Source organism: Arachis ipaensis, chromosome B10 (genome assembly GCF_059453495.1).
Source record: "Arachis ipaensis isolate K30076 ecotype BB chromosome B10, ASM5945349v1, whole genome shotgun sequence".
In the NCBI taxonomy this organism is placed as follows: Eukaryota; Viridiplantae; Streptophyta; class Magnoliopsida; order Fabales; family Fabaceae; genus Arachis; species Arachis ipaensis.
In genome coordinates, this window is record NC_142435.1 from 114,656,410 (window position 1) to 114,679,560 (window position 23,151).

The following is a 23,151-nucleotide window of genomic DNA, read 5'->3' on the forward strand; positions in this document are numbered from 1 at the left end:
AGTCAAGAACACTCAAGATAGACTACATCGTGGTCGACGTGAGTTCAGCCTACAATGCCTTAATAGGTCGGACAACCTTAAATCAGCTCGGCGCAGTAGTCTCGACTCCACATCTATGAATGGAGTTCCCAACTACAGAAGGAATAGCTACAATAAAAGCAGACCAGAAGATTGCGCACCGCTGTTACAACGAAAGTCTAAACCTCAGAGGCAGAGGAAAAGAATTCCACACCATCGAACTCAGTGGAGTTCAGAGGCGGGAAGAACTCCGCCCACAACCTGAAGACGAAGTAGAAAAAGTCCAGATCGGAGATATCCCAGACAAAATAACCAATATCGGCACAATCCTAAAAGGAGACACAAAAGAATCACTCGTACAGTTCTTACGAGATAACGTCGACCTCTTTGCATGGAAGGCTAAAGACATGCCAGGCATAGACCCCAAGTTAATGTGCCACAAGCTAGCAGTCCACCCAGGATCTCGGCCAGTACAACAGAGACATAGAAAGCTTGGACCAGAACGATCCCAAGCTGTGGAAGAGCAGGTACAAGCTCTACTGGAGGCAGGATTCATAAGAGAAGTCAAGTACCCACGATGGCTAGCTAACATCGTCTTGGTGAAAAAATCAAATGGGAAGTGGCGGATGTGCACCGACTATATTGATCTCAACAAAGCCTGCCCAAAAGATCCTTATCCACTCCCAAGTATCGATGCTCTGGTGGATGCCTCCTCCGGATACAAATACCTCTCGTTTATGGACGCATATTCGGGATACAATCAAATCCCGATGTACCCACCCGACCAAGAAAAAACTTCATTCTTAACCCCAAAAGCAAACTACTGCTACATCGTCATACCTTTTGGACTAAAAACGCAGGAGCCACTTACCAGAGATTGATGAATAAGGTCTTTACGGATCACATCGGAAAAATCATGGAAGTCTATGTGGATGACATGTTAATAAAGACACAAAGTGAAGAGACGTTACTGTCTGACCTCACCCAAGTATTCGACACTATAAGAAGGCATGTCATGCGACTTAATCCTGAAAATGCACCTTCGCAGTAGAAGCTGGCAAATTCTTGGGTTTTATGCTCATACAAAGAGGAATCGAGGCAAATCCGGATAAGTGTCGGACCATACTCGATATGAAGAGCCTGACTTGCGTCAAAGAGGTACAACAAATCAATGGAAGATTGGCAGCCTTGTCCAAATTTCTAGCAGGATCAGCAATAAGATCTCTCCCCTTCTATGCTACTCTAAGGAAGGGAAAGAGGTTTGAATGGACAACGAAGTGTGAGCAGGCATTCCAAGATTTCAAAAGAATTCCTGGGACAGCCACCTATCCTATCTCGGCCACGGGAAGGAGAACCACTTATATTATACCTCACAGTAGGAAGTCGGGCAGTAGCCTCAGCATTAGTCCGAGAAGACGACAGTGGGCAACAACCTGTATATTTCATCAGCAAAGCATTACAAGGATCCGAGCTGAACTACCAAAAAATAGAAAAATTCGCCTACGCTCTCATACTAACATCTCGACGACTACGTTCGTACTTCCAAGCTCACACTATTAGGGTTCGAACCAACCAACCCATAAAAGGGATTCTGCAGAAAACAGACTTAGCAGGTAGAATCTTGCAATGGGCAGTCGAGTTGTCTGAATTCGACCTTCAATATGAAGCTCGGACAACCATCAAATCGCAATATTTGGCCGACGTCATTGCAGAATTTACAGACACCCCAGAAATTCCTACAGAATGGAATCTCTATGTAGATGGTTCCTCAAATAAAACTGGAAGCGGCGTGAGTGTGATAATAGAAAGTGACCAGGGAACCCAAATCGAACTTTCCCTCAAATTTGGGTTCCCTGCCTCAAACAACCAAGCTGAATATGAGGCGCTACTAGTTGGTTTGAAACTGGCAAGGGAAGTTGGAGCTCAAAAACTTATCATCTTCAGCGACTCAGAAGTAGTCACTTCACAAATAGCAGGGAGCTACCAAGCCAAAGATCCCACCATAAAAAAGTACCTGGACAAAACCAGGGAACAACTCGAATAATTTAGGGAATATGAGGTCCGCCACATACCCCGAGAACAGAATGCCCGAGCTAACGCACTCTCAAAACTAGCCAGTACCAAACCAGGGGGCAACAATAGAAGCCTCATCCAAGAAACACTGCAGAACCCGTCAATCTCGGAAGAAGAAAAAGGTCCTAGCCATAACGAGTCCGGATCAAGGATGGATGACTCCCATAATTAACTACCTCAAAATAGAAACACTCCCCACAGATGAGAAGGAAGCAAAGAGGCTAAAAAGGGAGGCACAATACTACACTATCATAAACAATACTCTATACAAAAGAGGGATTTCAATACCATTGTTAAAATGTGTACCGATTTCCAACACAAAGGAAGTCTTAGAAGAAGTATACAGTGGTATCTGTGGCAATCATCTCGGAGCGTAGGCACTTACCAAAAAAGTACTCCGGGCAGGATTTTATTGGCCAACTCTACAAAAGGAAGCAACAGAGTTCGTAAAGACATGTCCACCATGTCAGAAACATGCCAACTTTCATATCGCCCCGCCAGAGGAACTCATCAGCATAACATCACCTTGGCCATTCGCAAAATGGGGACTCGAGCTTCTCGGACCTTTCCCTCAAGGATCGGGACAAGTCAAATTCCTCATAGTAGGGGTAGACTATTTCACAAAGTGGATCGGGGCAGAACCCCTAGCTAACGTCACTGCTCAAAGAAGTCGCAAATTCCTATATAGAAATATTGTCACAAGGTTCGGGGTTCCATACTCCATCACCACAGACAATGGCACCCAATTCACAGATGCAAGCTTCAGAAAGTTAGTGGCCGACTTGAACATAAAACACCAATTCACTTCCGTAGAACATCTCCAGGCCAATGGACAAGCCGAAGCTGCCAACAAAGTCATATTGGCTGGGCTAAAACGGAGATTACATGACGCAAAGGGAGCATGGGCTGAAGAGCTCCCACAAGTCCTATGGGCATATTGAACAACGCCACATTCCACCACAAAGGAATCACCCTTCCGATTAGTGTATGGAATGGAGGCAATGATCCCAGTGAAGATTGAAGAAGGGTCGTCTAGAGTGATCCATTATAATGAAGAAGCCAACTCCCAACTTCAAATGGAAGAACTCGACCTACTTCCAGAAATCCAAGAAAGAGCTCGGATCAGGGAAGAGGCACTAAAACGTCGAATGGCTTCGAGATACAATAAAAAGGTAGTGTCGTAAAGTTTTGCCGAGAACGACCTCATCCTAATCCAAAATGATATCGGAACAACTCGACCTGGAGAAGAAAAGCTGGCAGCGAACTGGAAAGGACCCTACCGAGTTATAGAAGTAGTTGGAAAGGGCTACTACAGACTGTCTGAACTCGAAGGGCGAGAGCTCCCTAGGTCATGGCACGCCTGCAACCTAAGAAGGTACTATAGTTAGGGGTGATAAAGGATCTTAGGACAAGGCGCATTCTTTTTCCTGAAAAGGTTTTTTAATGAGGTGCCAAGCCAAAGACCTACAAATTGCCCGACTTAGAGGGATAAAACTCCCACATGTATATATCTGCATTTTCTTTTGAATAAAATTTGTTTAGATCTTCTACAAATTCTCAAGACGCATTAATCTGAAATGCTCATCGTCCGATTATAAAGCCACAGATCGGCAGAAAGTGAAAACCAAATTCACTGCACGATCATGATAAAGAACAACAAAGATGAAAACCAAAATTCGTCAAAAGGTCGACCAAACACGGATTAAACCCAATTTCTACAAAATCGGCAAAGATGAAAATAGAATAATGCAAGAAGTTATCGAAAGTGATCCATAGAAAGGACCTAACGAGATCTTAATAAAATGGATTACTAAAAAATAACTTAAAGACTGGCCGACGTAAAAAAGTCGGATCAGTCACAAAACCAAAGTTATAAAAGTAAATCCCTGGAAAGAGATCTGGCCAGCCCTATAAAAGAGGATTACTAAAATAACTTAGAAGGGCCCGACATGACGAAGTCGGCCCAAAACATAAAGTTATAAAAGTAATCCCTGAAAGAGACCTGAAAAAGGTCCAAGAAAGAGGATTACTAAAATAACTTAGAAGGGCCCGACATGATGAGGTCGGCCCAAAACATAAAGTTATAAAAGTAATCCCTGAAAGAGACCTGAACAAGGTCCAAGAAAGAGGATTACTAAAATAACTTAGAAGGGCCCGACATGATGAGGTCGGCCCAAAACATAAAGTTATAAAAGTAATCCCTGAAAGAGACTTGAACAAGGTCCAAGAAAGAGGATTACTAAAATAACTTAGAAGGGCCCGATATGATGAGGTCGGCCCAAAACATAAAGTTATAAAAGTAATCTCTGAAAGAGAGGTCCAAGAAAGAGGATTACTAAAATAACTTAGAAGGGCCCAACATGATGAGGTCGGCCCAAAACATAAAGTTATAAAAGTAATCCCTGAAAGAGACCTGAACAAGGTCCAAGAAAGAGGATTACTAAAATAACTTAGAAGTGCCCGACATGATGAAGTCGGCCCAAAACATAAAGTTATAAAAGTAACCCCTGAAAGACACCTTAACAAGGTCCAAGAAAGAAGATTACTAAAATAACTTAGAAGGGCCCGACATAATGAGGTCGGCCCAAAACATAAAGTTATAAAAGTAATCCCTGAAAGAGACCTGAACAAGGTCCAAGAAAGAGGATTACTAAAATAACTTCAGTGAGGAAGCCAACATACAAGGTGGATCCAAACATCCACAACCTCAAAGGAATCAAGCCACAAGTATGAAATGCAAAGGCAATCCAATGAGGTCGGACAACAAAGTTCCAACACTCCCAAAAAACCTAAGAAGGTACCAAGACAGATGCAGACAGATATGTTACGAAAAACACAAGTTATAATAATAACAAACTAAAGAGGCTACCAAAATCAGCCCCAAGAGCTTGGAAACTACTTTTTTTTTTCAAAATGAAGTTGCTAAACAAGCAACTCAGGAAGTAGCAAAAAGTCAGAACCACCATTTACAAAACATAAAGTTCAAAAGCCCACAAGCCGGGCTATCCACACAAACATCCAGAAAAAATCATTGAGGATCCGAAGGCTTCTCGGCAGCATCAACACGGGGTGAAGGAGGACGAGTCTGAAGAGGCACCGTATCCACGGTCCCATCATCCCGGTTCAAGATTTGACAATCAGGCTCTGACTCGGGATGACCAGCCTCAGATGAAGGAGATGAAGAAGTAGGCACAACGGAAGCTTTGGAGGCAGGCACTGAAGGAGGGTCAACATCATCATCATCAGGGTCATCAGGGACAATCTTACCGTCCTTTACGACGTTATCCAAGCTAAATAGAGTAAGGTCGAGCTCGGGTGTAAGAACCCGGACCTGCTCCTTCAGGTTCTCATAAGCAGCAGTTACACTACCTACAAGGTGACCCTGGAGCTCGGCGTAATCAACTCGGGCAGACTCTAAATCATCCCTGAGACACATCATCTCCCTATAAGTCATGACATAACTCTCCTTGTGCTTCAACGCCGTGTCTTCAGCCAACTTCGCAGAAGCCGCCAAGGCAATAGAACTGGCCTTTTCACCCTCCAACTCTTTCTCTAACTTAGTCACCCTCACCTCAAGTTCCTCCTTCAAACCCTTCATTCGGTCGAACTCCAACTTAGCCTCCTCCATAAAAGCCTTTGTAGCATGAATGGGAAGATCTTGAGCAGTCCGATATAAAGCCGCCTCCATATGTGCCATTTTGACGCTGCTCCGAGTAATAAAGTCCAAATGGCGAAGGAGAGAAACATCGTCAGTAGGAATGGTGCCATAAGGACCAATTTGCTGGTCCACAAACTCAACAGCATCAAAATCAGGGGCATTAAGGTTAAAGGGCTCAGCAGTTTTCTGCTTTTTCGGTGGAGGAGCGCCAGAGGTAACGACAGAAGCCTGTGGAGGATCAACCAAATGAACCCAAGGAGTAGGAATCATCCTCCTCGGTCCAGGAGAGCTTGGTACAGATGGCTTCGACTGAACCTGAGAAGACCCCTCCCTGGCCATCTTGGCCGAGATGTTCTGAACTGCAGTAGCTTTCCTCACCTTCTTAAAGGCCTTCATAGATTCTTTATTTTTAATCATCTCTACAAACAAACATCACAGCGAAAGACCAAGTTATGAATCAAAGAAGAAAAAAGAAATAAACTCGACAAAATAAGCAAAAACACAAAAGAGAAATTGACCACTACCCAGCTCAGCTCGGAGAAGAGAGGGATTTCCTAGGAATTTCTTTGTATCAAGATAGGGATGCTGCCCCTAGTTTTCTTCCAACACAATCACAAAGGCTTGCTCAGCCTCATCTAACATCTCCCACGTATATTTAGACACCATTACATTCTTTTGCCATTCTAAAGGAAAGGCAGGTTCGTCATTTTCATCCAGAAAAAAGGGCCGAGCTCCCTCAACAGCTCGGACCCTGAAAAAGTAATTCTTAAAGTCACGAAAAGATTCATCAAACATGGAAAAAACCTTCTTCCCCTGGGAAGCTCAGAAAGAAACCTAGGCGGCTTTCTTCTTAACCACCCCAGGCTTTGTCAAAACAAAGAGATAAAAGAAGAGGGACTGTGAAGCAGGGATACCTAGTTCGTGACACAGCAATTGAAAGATTTTTATAAAATCCCAGGAGTTGGGGTGAAGCTGAGATGGAGCTACGTTAGAAGACCACAGTAGGTTGGTCTCAAAGGGGGTAAAAGGAAGAGTAATATTCATTTGACTAAAAAAGAAGTCGTATGCATAGAAAAAGTGACGTTCTCCAACAACTCGGGTAGAAAAACAAACCCTTTCTTCAGAGTTAGGGGATACAAGCTCATAATTCTTTTCATCACTACCATTACTACAAATCCTATAAAATTGCGTAAGCTGCTGACAAAACTCGGAGTCAACCAAAGAAACACACAGAAGAACCATAGAATCCACCCAATCGGCCATGCCCTCAGGGACTTGGGAAGATGTCTCAACAATATTTTTGCGAGAAGACATGAGGTCAACTAGTCCTACAGTAAGAAAGAAGAAAATAGTTTACCAACCAAAAACATCTCGGGCAAAAGTCAAAATCAACTCATAAGCAGAGCATGACTCAAGCATACAAACAAGTAAAAGGAAAATCCCAAGACATGGTCCAGGAACATCCTTTGGAGGCAGTGACAGAGTAAGGACTCAGAAAAAATCTACGAGACTAACATTCCAACAAAACTCTCAGCAAAGAAAAGCCCTTTTTCAATCAAAAAGTAAACAACAAATACCAAACAGGAGGACATCGAAGACGCAACCTTTTTCAAAAGAATCAAACGAAGCCATTATTCCGGAAAGCTACAAAATCAAATAAAAAGGCAGCAAAACATGCAAAGCCCTAAAAAACCTAAATCATCAGGAGAAATGCTAGAAACACGCATCACAGCAACAATCGGGCATAACGACGCGAAAAGGTTCAAACTTTCCAGCATGCGTTCAAAACGAAAAATCAAAGCTTTACCAAAGAACCGAAGGCAAAGCGACGAAAGAAGTAAAGAAGCAGAAAGTAAAACCAACCTGGAAAAAGGAGAGAGCTTCAAAGAAGTTGAAGATGGAAGATAGAATCTGGAATCGCCTTTAAAAGAGAGCACTAACAATCGCTAAGCAACATCGCTGGAAGAAACGTGAAAATGCAAAAACAGAAAGTGAGAAAGAAAAGGGGGAAGTTACAAGTAAAACAGAGAAGAGAAACCGTTTTCTGTGTGTAAAGTTCAAAATAAAAGAGCTAAGGGAAACGGGGCATTAAAAATCAATTAATGAAGGTATTAAACCCTCGCACATTCCCAAGACCAGAGCGCTAATGCAAAAGTGCGCGCTTAAGAAAACGTTCCGCATTAAAAAAAAGATTCTACAGAGAGGAAGTCGACAGATGCTCGAGTTCGGCTTCACCAGAGAAGGATCGAAGTCCCAAAACTAAGACTCGACCTCAAAAGAAAAACCGAGCTCGAGCAAGGGCACTGTTCAAACCCTGGGACGAACTATCCGATTCGGGATGTTTAGTGGTATGCGAAATTGTTACTCTGAGGTTGTAAAATTTGTTGTTCGTTCTCTCCCTGGTAATGGCGCCAACAAATTGGTGCACAATACCATGGTCCAAGCAGAACTTCACAACTTCGCACAACTAACCAGCAAGTGCACTGGGTCGTCCAAGTAATAAAACCTTACGTGAGTAAGGGTCGATCCCACGGAGATTGTCAGCTTGAAGCAAGCTATGGTCACCTTGTAAATCTCAATCAAGCAGATATCAAATAGTTATGGAGTTTTTGAATATTAATAATAAATAAACAGAAAATAAAGATAGAAATACTTATGTAATTCATTGGTGGGAGTTTCAGATAAGCATATAGAGGTGCGTTCGTTCCTCTGAACCTCTGCTTTCCTGCTGTCTTCATCCAATCAATCCTACTCCTTTCCATGGCTGGCTTTATGTAAGGGCATCACCGTTGTCAATGGCTACTTTTCATCCTCTCTGTGAAAATGGTCCGATGCGCTGTCATTGCATGGCTAATCATCTGGAGGCATCACCGTTGTCAATGGCTGCATCCCATCCTCTCTATGAAAATGGTTCAATGCGCTGTCACTGCATGGCTAATCATCTAGAGGTTCTCGATCATACTGGAATAGGATTTACTATCCTTTTGCGTCTGTCACTACGCCCAGCACTCGCGAGTTTGAAGCTCGTCACAGTCATTCAATCCCTGAGTCCTACTCGGAATACCACAGACAAGGTTTAGACTTTCCGGACTCTTATGAATGCCGCCATCAATCTAGCTTATACCACGAAGATTCTGAATAAGAGATCCAAGAGATACTCATCCAATCTAAGGTGGAACGGAAGTGGTTGTCAGGCACGCGTTCGTGGGGGAATGATGATGATTGTCACGTTCATCACATTCATATTGAAGTGCGAATGAATATCTTAGAAGCGGAATAAGTTGAATTGAATAGAAAAACAGTAGTACTTTGCATTAATTCATGAGGAACAGCAGAGCTCCACACCTTAATCTATGGAGTGTAGAAACTCTACCGTTGAAAATACATAAGTGATGAAGGTTCAGGCATGGCCAAATGACCAGCCCCCAAACGTGATCAATATGATCCTAAGATGAACTAAAAATCATAAGATGATCCGAAGATGTCTAATACAATAGTAAAAAGTCCTATTTATACTAAACTAGTTACTAGGGTTTACAGAAGTAAGTAATTGATGCATAAATCCACTTCTGGGGCCCACTTGGTGTGTGCTTGGGCTGAGCTTGAAGTTTACACGTGGAGAGGTCATTCTTGGAGTTGAACGCCAGTTTGTAACGTGTTTCTGGCATTCAACTTTGGCTTGTGACGTGTTTCTGGTGTTTAACTCCAGACTGCAGCGTAGAACTGGCGTTCAACGCCCTTTTGCGTCGTCTAAACTCAGCCAAAGTATGAACTATTATATATTGCTAGAAAGCCCTGGATGTCTACTTTCTAACACAATTGGAAGCGCGCCATTTTGAGTTTTGTAGCTTCAGAAAATCCACTTTGAGTGCAGGGAGGTCAGAATCCAACAGCATCAGCAGTCCTTCTTCTACCTCTGAATCTGATTTTTGCTCAAGTCCCTCAATTTCAGCCAGAAAATACCTGAAATCACAGAAAAACACCCAAACTCATAGTGAAGTCCAGAAATGTGAATTTAACATAAAAACTAATAAAAACATCCCTAAAAGTAACTAGATCCTACTAAAAACATACTAAAAACAATGCCAAAAAGCGTATAAATTATCCGCTCATCACAACACCAAACTTAAATTGTTGCTTGTCTCCAAGCAACTGAAAATCACATAGGATAAAAAGAAGAGAATATACTATAAATTTCAAACTATCAATGAAACATAGCTCTAATCAGATGAGCGGGACTTGTAGCTTTTTGCCTCTTGAATAGTTTTGGCATCTCACTTTATCCATTGAGGTTCAGAATGATTGGCATCTATAGGAACTCAGAGTTCAGATAGTGTTATTGATTCTCCTAGTTCAGTATGTTGATTCTTGAACACAACTACTTTATGAGTCTTGGCCGTGGCCCTTAGCACTTTGTTTTCCAGTATTACCACCGGATACATAAATGCCACAGACACATAATTGGGTGAACCTTTTCAGATTGTGACTCAGCTTTGCTAAAGTCCCCAATTAGAGGTGTCCAGGGTTCTTAAGCACACTCTTCTTTTGCTTTGGACCTTGACTTTAACCGCTCAGTCTCAAGTTTTCACTTGACACCTTCACACCACAAGCACATGGTTAGGGACAGCTTGGTTTAACCGCTTAGGCCAGGATTTTATTCCCTTAGGCCCTCCTATCCACTGATGCTCAAAGCCTTGGGATCCTTTTTATTTACCCTTGCCTTTTGGTTTTAAGGGTTATTGGCTTTTTTCTCTTGCCTTTTGGTTTTAAGAGCTTTTGGCTTTTTCTGCTTGCTTTTTCTTTTTCTATTTTTTTTTCCTTTTTTTTGCCATTTTTTTCCTTTTTTTTTTCTGCAAGCTTTTTGTATTCACTGCTTTTTCTTGCTTCAAAAATCATTTTTATGATTTTTCAGATTATCAAGTAACATGTCTCCTGTTCATCATTCTTTCAAGAGCCAACATATTTAACATTCTAAAACACCAACTTCAAAAGACATATGCACTGTTCAAGCATTCATTCAGAAAACAAAAAGTATTGTCTCCACATCAAAATAATTAAACTAAGTTCAAGGATAAATTCGAAACTCATGTACTTCTTGTTCTTTTGAATTAAAAACATTTTTCATTTAAGAGAGGTGATGGATTCATATTCACTACTTTAAGGCATAGACACTTAGACACTAATGATCATGTAATAAAGACACAAACATAGATAAACATTTAACATAAGAAAACGAAAAATAGAAAATTTAAGAACAAGGAATGAGTCCACCTTAGTGATGGTGGTGTTTCCTTCTTGAGGAACCAAAGATGTCCTTGAGCTCTTCTATGTCTCTTCCTTGTCTTTGTTGCTCCTCCCTCATTGCTCTTTGATCTTTTATAATTTCATGAAGGATGATGGAGTGCTCTTGATGTTCCACCCTTAGTTGCTCCCAATAATTGTGTGGAGGAAGATGTATCCCCTGAGGTATCTCAGGGATCTCTTGATTTGCAGTCAAATGTTCTACCACAGAGCTATAGACCCTTGAGATGAATCTCTCCATCTCCTATGACTCGGAGGTGGAAGCTTTTGTCTTCCCTTTCCTCTTTCGAGAGGTTTCTCTGGCCTTAGGTGCCATCAATGGTTATGGAAAAACAAAAAAAACTATGCTTTTACCACACCAAACTTAGAATGTTGCTCGCCCTTGAGCAAAAGAAGAAAGAATAGTAGAAGAAGAAAAAGAAGAAGAGATGGAGGTGAGTTGATGGTTTTAGGGGAGTAATAGATGTGAGTGGTGAAGAGGTGATGGGGAAGAGAGATTGAGGTGATATAGGATTATGAGGAGGGAAGGTGAGTGGAGGTATATGGGGATCCTGTGGGGTCCACAGATCCTGAGGTGTCAAGAATTTGCATCCCTGCACCAATTAGGCATGTAAAATGCCTTTGCATACAATTCTGGCGTTTAAACGCTGAACTGATGCTTGTTCTGGGAATTCAGCGCCCAGATGCAGCATGTTTCTGGCGTTGAACGCCAGTTCTATGCTTGTTTCTGGCGTTCAGCGCCAGCTTTCCTCAGTGTGCATTCCTGGCGTCTGAACGCCAGGATGCTGCTTATTTTGGGCGTTCAACGCCAGATCCATGCTCTGTTCTGGCGTTGAACGCCAGCCAGATGCTCCTTACTGGCGTTTAAACGCCAGTAAGTCCTTCCTCCAGGGTGTGATTTTTCTTCTGCTATTTTTGATTTTTCTATTTATTTTGTGACTCCACATGATCATGAACCTAATAAAACATGAAAGAACAATAAAATAAAAACAAAATTAGATAAATAAAAATTGGGTTGCCTCCTAACAAGCGCTTCTTTAATGTCAATAGCTTGACAGTGGGCTCTCATGGAGGCTCACAGATGTTCAGAGCATTGTTGAGACTCCCCAACACCAAACTTAGAGTTTGGATATGGGAGTTCAACACCAAACTTAGAGTTTGGTTGTGGCCTCCCAACACCAAACTTAGAGTTTGACTGTGGGGGCTCTGGTTGACTCTGCAGTGAGAGAAGCTTACTGTGCCTCTTTTCCTTGTTTACAGAAGGGTAACCTTGAGTTTTAAACACAAGGGAGTCCTCATTTAATTGAAGGACTAGTTCACCTCTGTCAACATCAATCACAGCTCTTGCTGTGGCTAGGAAGGGTCTTCCAAGGATGATGGATTCATCCTCATCCTTCCCAGTGTCTAGGATTATGAAATCAACAGGGATGTAAAGGCCTTCAACCTTTACTAACACGTCCTTTACTTGACCATAAGCCTCTTTTCTTGAATTGTCTGCCATCTCTAATGAGATTCTAGCAGCTTGAACCTCAAAGATTCCCAGTTTCTCCATTACAGAGAGTGGCATGAGGTTTATTCCTGACCCAAGGTCACATAGAGCCTTCTCAAAGGTTATGGTGCCTATGGTACAAGGTATTAGGAACTTTCCAGGATCCTGTTTCTTCTGAGGCAATCTCAGTTGATCTAATGCATTTAGTTCATTGGTGAACAGGGGAGGTTCATCTCCCCAAGTCTCATTACCAAATAAATTGGCATTCAGCTTCATGATTGCACCAAGGTACTTGGCAACTTGCTCTTCAGTAACATCCTCATTCTCTTCAGAAAAAGAATACTCATCAGAGCTCATGAATGGCATAAGGAGGTTCAATGGAATCTCTATGGTCTTTAGATGAGTCTCAGATTCCTTTGGTTCCTCAGAGGGGAACTCCTTATTGATCACTGGACGTCCTAGGAGGTCTTCCTCCTTGGGATTCACGTCCTTAACCTCCCTTACAGGTTCGGCCATGGTAATTAATTCAATGGCCTTGCACTCTCCTTTTGGATTCTCTTCTGTATTGCTTGGGAGAGCACTAGGGGGGTTTCAGTGATTCTTTTACTCAGCCGGCCCACTTGTGCTTCCAAATTTCTAATGGAGGACCTTGTTTCATTCATGAAACTCACAGTGGCCTTAGATAGATCAGAGACTAAATTTGCTAAATTAGAGGTATTTTGTTCAGAGTTCTCTGTCTGTTGCTGAGTTGATGATGGAAAAGGCTTGCTATTGCTAAACCTGTTTCTTCTACCATTATTAAAGCCTTGTTGAGGCTTTTGATCCTTCCATGAGAGATTTGGATGATTTCTCCATGAGGGGTTATAGGTGTTTCCATAAGGTTCACCCATATAATTTACCTCTGGTATTGCAGGGTTTTCAGGATCATAAGCTTCTTCTTCAGAAGATGCCTCTTGAGTACTGTTGGATGCAGCTTGCATTCCATTCAGACTCTGAGAAATCATATTGACTTGCTGAGTCAATATTTTATTCTGAGCCAATATGGCATTCAGAGTATCAATTTCAAGAACTCCCTTCTTCTGTGGCGTCCCATTACTTACAGGATTCCTCTCAGAAGTGTACATGAACTGGTTATTAGCAACTATGTCAATGAGTTCTTGAGCTTCTGCAGGCATTTTCTTTAGGTGAATGGATCCACCTACAGAAGTATCCAATGACATCTTAGCTAATTCAGATAGACAATCATAGAATATATCCAGGATGGTCCATTCTGAAAGCATGTCAGAAGGACACTTTTTGGTCAGTTGCTTGTATCTCTCCCAAGCTTCATAGAGGGATTCACCTTCTTTCTGTCTGAAGGTTTGAACATCCACTCTAAGCTTACTCAGCTTTTGAGGAGGGAAGAACTTGGCTAAGAAAACCTTGACCAGCTTATCCCAAGAGTTCAGGCTATCCTTAGGTTGAGAGTCCAACCATATTCTAGCTCTGTCTCTCACAGCAAAAGGGAAAAGCATGAGCCTGTAGACTTCAGGATCTACTCCATTAGTCTTAACAGTATCACATATCTGTAAGAATTCAGTTAAGAACTGAAAAGGATCTTCAGATGGAAGTCCATGAAACTTGCAGTTTTGTTGCATCAGAGAAACTAATTGAGGTTTAAGCTCAAAATTGTTTGCTCCAATGGCAGGGATGGAGATGCTTCTTCCATGTAAATTAAAATTAGGTGCAGTGAAGTCACCAAGCATCCTCTTTGCATTATTATTGTTTTCGGCTGCCATCTCCTCTTCCTGTTCGAAAATTTCTATAAGGTTATCTCTAGATTGTTGTATTTTAGCTTCTCTTAGTTTCCTTTTCAGAGTCCTTTCAGGTTCAGGGTCTGCTTCAACAAGAATGTTCTTGTCTTTGCTCCTGCTCATATGAAAAAGAGGGAACAGAAGAATAATAATAATAGGGATCCTTTTTACCCAGGTATAGAGGTTCCCCTGTGTGAGTAGAAGAAGAAAAGAATGTAATGTAATGAAGGGAAGAAGAGAAAATTCAAACACAGATGGAAGAGGGGGTTCAAATTTGGGTGAGATGAAGTGTTAGTAGATGAATAAATAAATAGAAGGAGATGAGAGAGAAGGAGGATTTTCGAAAATAAAATTTTGAAAAGGGGTTAGTGATTTTCGAAAATTAGGAATGAAATCAAATTAAAATTAAAAATTGAAACAATTAGTTAATTGAAAAGAATTTTTGAAAAAGAGGGAAGAGATTTTCGAACTTTAAAGAGAGAGAGTTAGTTAGGTAGTTTTAAAAAAGATAAGAAACAAACAAAAAGTTAGTTAGTTAGTTGAAACAAATTTTGAAAATCAATTTTTGAAAAATAAGAAGATAAGAAGTTAGAAAAGATATTTTAAAATCGAATTTTTTTGAAAAAGATATGTTTTAAAAAAATATGATTAAAAAGATATGATTTTGAAAAAGATAAGATAAAAAGATATTTTTGAAAAGATATGATTGAAATTAGTTTTGAAAAAGATTTGATTTTTAAAATCACAATTAATGACTTGATTCACAAGAAATCACAAGATATGATTCTAGAACTTAAAGTTTGAATCTTTCTTGACAAGCAAGTAACAAACTTGAAATTTTTGAATCAAAACATTAATTGTTGAAGATATTTTCGAAAATTATGAGATAAAATTAAGAAAAATATTTTTGAAAAATATTTTTATAATTTTCGAAATAAAATAAAAAATTAAATAAAAAAATGAAAAAGATATGATTTTTGAAAAAGATTTTTTTTAAAAAAAAAAAGATAAGATTTTTAAATTGAAAATTTGATTTGACTTATAAGAAACAACTAAGTTTTTAAAAGTTTTGAAAAAGTCAACTCAAATTTTCGAAATTTATGAGTGAAAAAGGGAAAGATATTTTTTTATTTTTGAATTTTTAATGATGAAAGAGAAAAACATGAAAATGATGCAATGCATGAAAATTTTGGATCTAAACATGTGATGCATGCAAGAACACTATGAATGTCAAGATGAACACCAAGAACACTTTGAATGTCAAGATGAACATCAAGAACTTATATTTGAAAAATTTTCAAGAAAAGAAAACATGTAAGACACCAAACTTAGAAATTTTTCATGTATAGACACTATGAATGCAAGAATGCATATGAAAAACAAGAAAAGACACAAAACAAGAAAATATGAAGATCAAACAAGAAGATTTACCAAGAACAACTTGAAGATCATGAAGAACACCATGAATGCATGAATTTTCGAAAAATGCAAAATGAATATGCAATTGACACCAAACTTGAAATTGACTCAAGACTCAAACAAGAAACACAAAATATTTTTTATTTTTATGATTTTTTTTATTTTTTTTGGATTTTTATTTTATATTTTTTGAAAATCATTTGAAAAAGAAAAATAAGGATTTCAAAATTTTTAATATGAATTCCAGGAATCTTTCAATATTAGCCCAAAGCTCCAATCTGAGGGTTAGGCATGACTTAATAGCCAGCCAGCTTTAGGATATAAATCAGGCATGCAACATCTAATATTCAAATTAACTTGCCTCTATGCTGATGGTTGGAAGCCTCTATCCAAAAGAATTAGACATGGCTTTACAGCCAGCCAGGCTCCAACATTTTTTATGAAACTCTAGAATTCATTCTTAAAAATTCTGAAATAATTTTCGAAAACAGATGAGAAATTTTTTTGAAAGATTTTTGAAAATTTTTTTTTGAAAATAAAACAAAAGGAAAATTACCTAATCTGAGCAACGAGATGAACCGTCAGTTGTCCAAACTCGAACAATCCCCGGCAACGGCGCCAAAAACTTGGTATGCGAAATTGTTAGTCTGAGGTTGTAAAATTTGTTGTTCGTTCTCTCCCTGGTAATGGCGCCAACAAACTGGTGCACAATACCATGGTCCAAGCTTAACTTCACAACTTCGCACAACTAACCAGCAAGTGCACTGGGTCGTCCAAGTAATAAAACCTTACGTGAGTAAGGGTCGATCCCACAGAGATTGTCGGCTTGAAGCAAGCTATGGTCACCTTGTAAATCTCAGTCAGGCGGATATCAAATAATTATGGAGTTTTCGAATATTAATAATAAATAAACAAAAAATAAAGATAGAAATACTTATGTAATTCATTGGTGGGAGTTTCAGATAAGCATATAGAGGTGCGTTCGTTCCTCTGAACCTCTGCTTTTCTGCTGTCTTCATCCAATCAATCCTACTCCTTTCCATGGCTGGCTTTATGTAAGGGCATCACCGTTGTCAATGGCTACTTTTCATCCTCTCTGTGAAAATGGTCCGATGCGCTGTCACTGCATGGCTAATCATCTGGAGGCATCACCGTTGTCAATGGCTGCATCCCATCCTCTCTGTGAAAATGGTCCAATGCGCTGTCACTGCATGGCTAATCATCTAGAGGTTCTCAATCATACTGGAATAGGATTTACTATCCTTTTGCGTCTGTCACTACGCCCAGCACTCGCGAGTTTGAAGCTCGTCACAGTCATTCAATCTCTGAGTCCTACTCGGAATACCACAGACAAGGTTTAGACTTTCCGGACTCTCATGAATGCCGCCATCAATCTAGCTTATACCACGAAGATTCTGAATAAGAGATCCAAGATATACTCATCCAATCTAAGGTGGAACGGAAGTGGTTGTTAGGCACGCGTTCGTGGGGGAATGATGATGATTGTCACGTTCATCACATTCATATTGAAGTGCAAATGAATATCTTAGAAGCGGAATAAGTTGAATTGAATAGAAAAACAGTAGTACTTTGCATTAATTCATGATAAACAGCAGAGCTCCACACCTTAATCTGTGGAGTGTAGAAACTCTACCGTTGAAAATACATAAGTGATGAAGGTTCAGGCATGGCCGAATGGCCAGCCCCCAAACGTGATCAATATGATCCTAAGATGAACTAAAAATCATAAGATGATCCGAAGATGTCTAATACAATAGTAAAAAGTCCTATTTATACTAAACTAGTTACTAGGGTTTACAGAAGTAAGTAATTGATGCATAAATCCACTTCCGGGGCCCACTTGGTGTGTGCTTGGGCTGAGCTTGAAGTTTACACGTGAAAAGTAACTAGATCCTACTAAAAACATACGAAAAACAATGCCAAAAAGCGTATAAATTATCCACTCATCATTTAGCGACAAAGCGACCGACCTCTTCAGGTCAGACCATCCGACCTCTTCTCAAAGAGCTTGGCCAAATTGCCAGGAAAGCCCAATAAAGGGCCCAAATAGAGGAACACGACCCAAATCATAAGGCAGCCTAAGCCTATAGAGATAAGGGCAGTTCCCTTGAAGATAAGATGACCTCGCTCAAAAGATAAGATAAGATAAAGATAACTAACTTATCTTATCTAAAAAAGGTCACTTCTCACCATTATAAATATACTGGAGCACCCAGGTATAACTCATACTCTGATTCTACAAAAAACCTGCTTAATACCCTTGCTAACTTAAGCATCGGAGTCTCTTGCATGCACCACCACCCTCCGGTGACAAAGGATCAGCAGCATTACCAGTCCAATAAGTCGGACGCGACTGCTCCAGCCACCACCCACACGCCGGACACGTCATCACCGATCAGTACAGAAGATCTCATCCGAGATCAACCTACAGTTTCAGGTAACCCCCGGAACAAAATGTATGATTAAACAGTGCATATTTGAAGTTGAAATTTATGAATGTTGGCTCTTAAAAGAATAAGGAAAAAGGAAAAATATTATTGATAATCTGAAAAATCTAAAAATTTATTTTTGAAGTAAGAAAAAGCAGCAAAAAGCAAAAGAAAAAGCATGTTGTAAAAGAAAAAAATTTATTATGCATGCAAAAAAAAATTGGCGAAAAGAAAAAAATAAAAAGCAGAAAAATCCATTACTGCCCAAAAATGTAGGAAATGGAAGGCAGATTGGAAAAGCCAGTAACCCTTTAAACCAAAAGGCAAGGGTAAAAGGACCCAAGGCTTTGAGCATCAGTGGTTAGGAGGGTGCAAAGGAATAAAATCTTGGCCTAAGCAGCTAAACCAAGCTGTCCCTAACCATGTGCTTGTGGCGTGAAGGTGTCAAATGAAAAGCTTGAGACTGAGCGGTTAAAGTCATGGTCCAAAGAAAAAAGAGTATGCTTAAGAACTCTGGACACCTCTATCTGGGGACTCTAGCAAACCTGAGTCACAATCTAAAATGGTTCACCCAGTTAAAGTGTCTGTGGCATGAATGTATCTGATGGTAATACTGGAAAACAGAGTGCTTAGGGTCACGGCCAAGACTCAGAAAGCTGTTTTCAAGAATCAAAATAAGCTTAACTAGGAAAGTCAATAATATCATTTGGATTCTAAGTTCCTAATAATACCAACATCTCTGAGTTTCAATGGATACTGAGATGCCAAAACTATTCAGAAGCAAAAAGCTACTAAGTCCCGCTCATCTGATTTTTAACTAAGATTCATTTGAAACTTAGAAAGTTATTGTATCTTAATTTTCTTTTTATCCTACTGTGTTTTTAGTTGCATGGAGACAAGCAAAGGTTTAAGTTTGGTATTGTAATGAGCGAATATTTTATACGCTTTTTGGCATCATTTTCATATAATTTTTAGTAGCTTTTATTAAGTTTTTATAGGTTTTAGTGTTAAAATCATATTTTTGGATTCTACTATGAGTTTTTGTGTTTTTGGGCAATTTCATGTATTTTCTGGCTGAAATTGAGGAGCTGTAGCAGAAGTCTGATTCAGAGACAGAGGAAGTACTGCAGATGTTGTCCAAATCTGACCTGCTTGCATTCGGAAGAGCTTTTCTGGAGCTACAGAAGTGCAAATGGAGCGTTCTTAATGGATATGGAAAGCTGACTTCCAAATCTTTCAATCAACATATAATAGTGTATACCTTGCTTCAAATTTGAAGGCTCAAAACTGGCGTCCAACGCCAACTACCTACACTCTTCCAGACGTCCAGCGCCCAAAAAGCAGAGCCCAACATCCAAAGGCCCAGAAAGGACCCTTGGCTGGCATTCCACGCCTAAGAGTAGATCTCATCAAAGCTCACCCCAATCACTCACCAAGTGGGCCCCAGAAGTAGATTTTAGCACTAAATAGACTGTTTTATCCTTACTAGTCATTGGTTTAGTATTCAAAGGGGTTATGTTCATGTAGATCATCATCTTCGACCTTGGGTACCTTCGTCCTCCTCTGGGAGGGAGGTCTTCCATTTTTACGTTTTTATCTTTGTATTTTATTTTTAGTATGAGTTTCTAAACCTCCTAGGTTGAGGGGAGGAGCCCTGCTGAGTCCTATGAATTAATAAAAGTACTATTTCATCTTCTTCGATCCGTGTCTGATCTATCTCTAAGATGTATATCCCGATCTTCATTGTGATGAGCAGGACGATCTGACAAATTGGCTCTGTTCATCACATTAAGACAAACGTGCCTGATAAACACCCACATCTACTTGGGTTCGTGTGAATACTTGGCCGGAAAGCACGAATCAACAGCTATGGATTTACATCTCTCATATGGTTAATCCACAATTTCGTTGGGGACTTCTCGAGACATCAGTTCAGCCGATCTCCGGGGAGATTAAGGTCTCCGTGGTATAGGCTAGATCGAAGAAGCAGCGTTCTCTGATCCGAAAGATTCTACCTTGTCTATGGAGTTTTGTGTAAGATCGCCAAGAGAATGGATTGTTATGCGCTTCATCCTCCATTGGATTGAATACCAAGGGCCCTGGCGTTCATTCTGTAGCAGAGGAGATCAAAGACCATTGGCGTGGCTTTGATCACTTACAGCCTGCCATAGAAGAAGATCATTCACAAGCAAAGAAGACGGTAGTGCCAGAGTTACTTCAGAAAGACAAAGCAACTCCGACTCTCAACTCTATTCCATTCATATAATTCCTAATAGGTAACTTTTTAATAGCTAATTTACACCTCAAAAACCTTCTGATTCCGCCTGACTAAGACCTGCAAGACAACCATAAGCTTGCTTCAAGCCACAATCCTCATGGGATCAACCCTGACTCGCTCAGGTATTACTTGGACGACCCAGTTCACTTGCCTGGTACTGCTGCTGTTGTACGAAATAGTGTGAGTTTTGCGTACACGCGCACCACCAGCCTAACCACTATGCGATCCCATTGCCACCGCCTTCCGAACCTCCTCAATCCCAGTAGAAAACACAAATAGTACAATGCAAGGAAAGCACAAGTATAAGCATGTATATCAAGTAATTCAAATAGCAATTAATCATGTTATACAATTAGGCAACCAATTGCAAGTCAGCAAAGCAAACAAACAGATAGAAGATGCACACGATGAATGCCTGTCCTATTGGCTGTAATATCACATTGTCGGTTCAACTGCCAACCCGACACATCTCCATGGAGATGTCGCCCTTCGGCTCATAATGGGAACCCCCGAGATATCGTGCTCGGATCACGGTCCAGGATGTCAGTGCCTGCACACTATCGTGATTCTGAAGGGATGCGAGCGGGATACTCTTGCCACGGACCTCACATCTCAACGTAAGCGGGACTAACTGCCCTTACGCCACCGCCGCGACCTCGACAGGCGGGATTAACCAAACCGTCCATGCCAGGTGCATAGCGTCTCAACAAATCTCATTAAAAATATTACATCAGTGGTGTTCAAAATCATTTCATCCAGTACTTAATAGTTCACCACTTCCACAACTCATATAAATATTACATCAATGGTTTTCAAAATCATTCATTTCAGTACTCATTAGTTCACCACTTCCACAACTCGTATCATCAATCATCAACACCGTGCTTCGCCCTCTCACACAACCAATTCCGTCCTCAATACTCCAGAAACCTAAACCTCCATTTTCTAAACATTTTTGCAAGGAAATACCTAATTAGTTTCACCTAGATCCTTCTCTATGTTTTGACACTAAAAACAAGCTAAAGAGTCTTATACAAGTGTCACGAGAGTTTACAAGCTTGCCGAGAGTATAAAACAGTTAAAAACAATAAGTTTATTGAAAAATATGGCAGTGTGCGTATGCATAGGGTTGTGCGTACGCACGCACAAAAAAATTTTCAAGAAGTGTGCATATGCATAGAAATGTGCGTGTGCACAGAAGGTAAAATTTTCGTTTTAAACACACTCATAGATACGTGTGATCGCCCTGAACAGACTGCCACTCCCAGCATGTGCATGTGCACGAGGCCGTGCGTACGCACAACTTGCAAATCTCGCAGGGTGTGTGTGTGCACCAGAGTGTGCTAGTGCTCCCAACAGTAGACATCTCCCTGTGTGTGTGTGTGCGCGCACAAGAGTGTGCGTATACATGTTTTCAAAATTTCACAGGTTGTGCGTGTGCACAAGGCTGTGCATACGCACAAGTCAAAAATAGCCACTGATTAGGGCACGCGCACAGCTATGTGCGTGCGCACACAAACCAGAAATCATAAATTCTGCAACATCACATTCACATATCCTCCATTTCATTCCACAACCTAAAATTAACTTTTTCATCATCTCCATACCAAATCATCAATCAATTTATTAATCTCTCAAACAATACACATCAACAAGTCCTCATACACAAATCCATCACTTATCACCTATCATTATCATAATAGTCACCCAACACCAATTCTTAATAGGACATCCATAATTCATCATCATGCAACATAAACTCAAAGTCATCATACATCATAATCATCAAAATTCAATTTCAATCCTATCCTATGGTCCACTAGCTTAAGTGTCCAGAGATATTACATATTACATAGAGGAAATCGAAACCATACCTTGGCCGATTCCCAATATGCTCCAAACACCAAATTTTGACTTCAACCAAGCTTCCACAAGTTTCCAAGTTGAACACCAATAATTCCTCACTTTTAGTTGGCACCTAAACAACCAAATCACAAAAATCCACTCAAAACAAAAATCTAAATTTAGAAATTCTTAAGGGCTAAGAAATGGGCAGATATTTTCAAAAATCTTACCTCAATACCTTGTTAGAAATGACGGGCTCGGAGAGAGCTTTGCGTGGCTGCAAACGGCTCGTCAATCGGAGTACCGTAGCTCGAGTTATGATCAAAAGAATAATGAGATGAATAGTGTTTGCAAAACCCTCTCCCCTCTTCCTCTAACTTATGTTGCAGCTACTGTGTTGTATTGAAAGTGGCTGAAATTGCCACTTAATGGACTTATATAATGTTGGGTTTTGGACTAACTTGGATCTGGTCCAACCTGTTAGTGTTTTTGGCCCGTTTGGTCCAACTTTTGGCCAAACCTTTTAAATTTGCGCCCGGTTTTCAACTCTAAATATTTTTCTAAAGTTTTCTACTGTTTTTATTATTCTCGCACAGTACCAGAAAGACTTAAGCCGGTACTGCCGGTTAATTTACCGGTACACATTTTTATGCAATTTTCTGAAGAAAATTATATTTTTCAACTCAAAAAAATCTACTGAGTCCAAATATCATATTTATATTTCTAATTAATATTCTAAAATTTTGGACCTATTCCGGACAATTAAATTATTATTATTTTACGTTAATTAATCAGTTAATTAATTTGCGGTTCTTACAAATACAATC

The 23,151-nt window shown here is 40.2% G+C and overlaps 1 non-coding gene across 1 annotated transcript; it reads left to right on the forward strand.

Annotated features, from left to right (window-relative positions):
• The first annotated feature begins 13,813 nt into the window (after nucleotides 1–13,813).
• LOC148581378 (small nucleolar RNA R71) lies at nucleotides 13,814–13,921 on the forward strand. The gene has a single exon (XR_015895741.1). It is a non-coding gene; the product is annotated as a small nucleolar RNA R71 (small nucleolar RNA).
• Nucleotides 13,922–23,151: the final 9,230 nt, after the last annotated feature.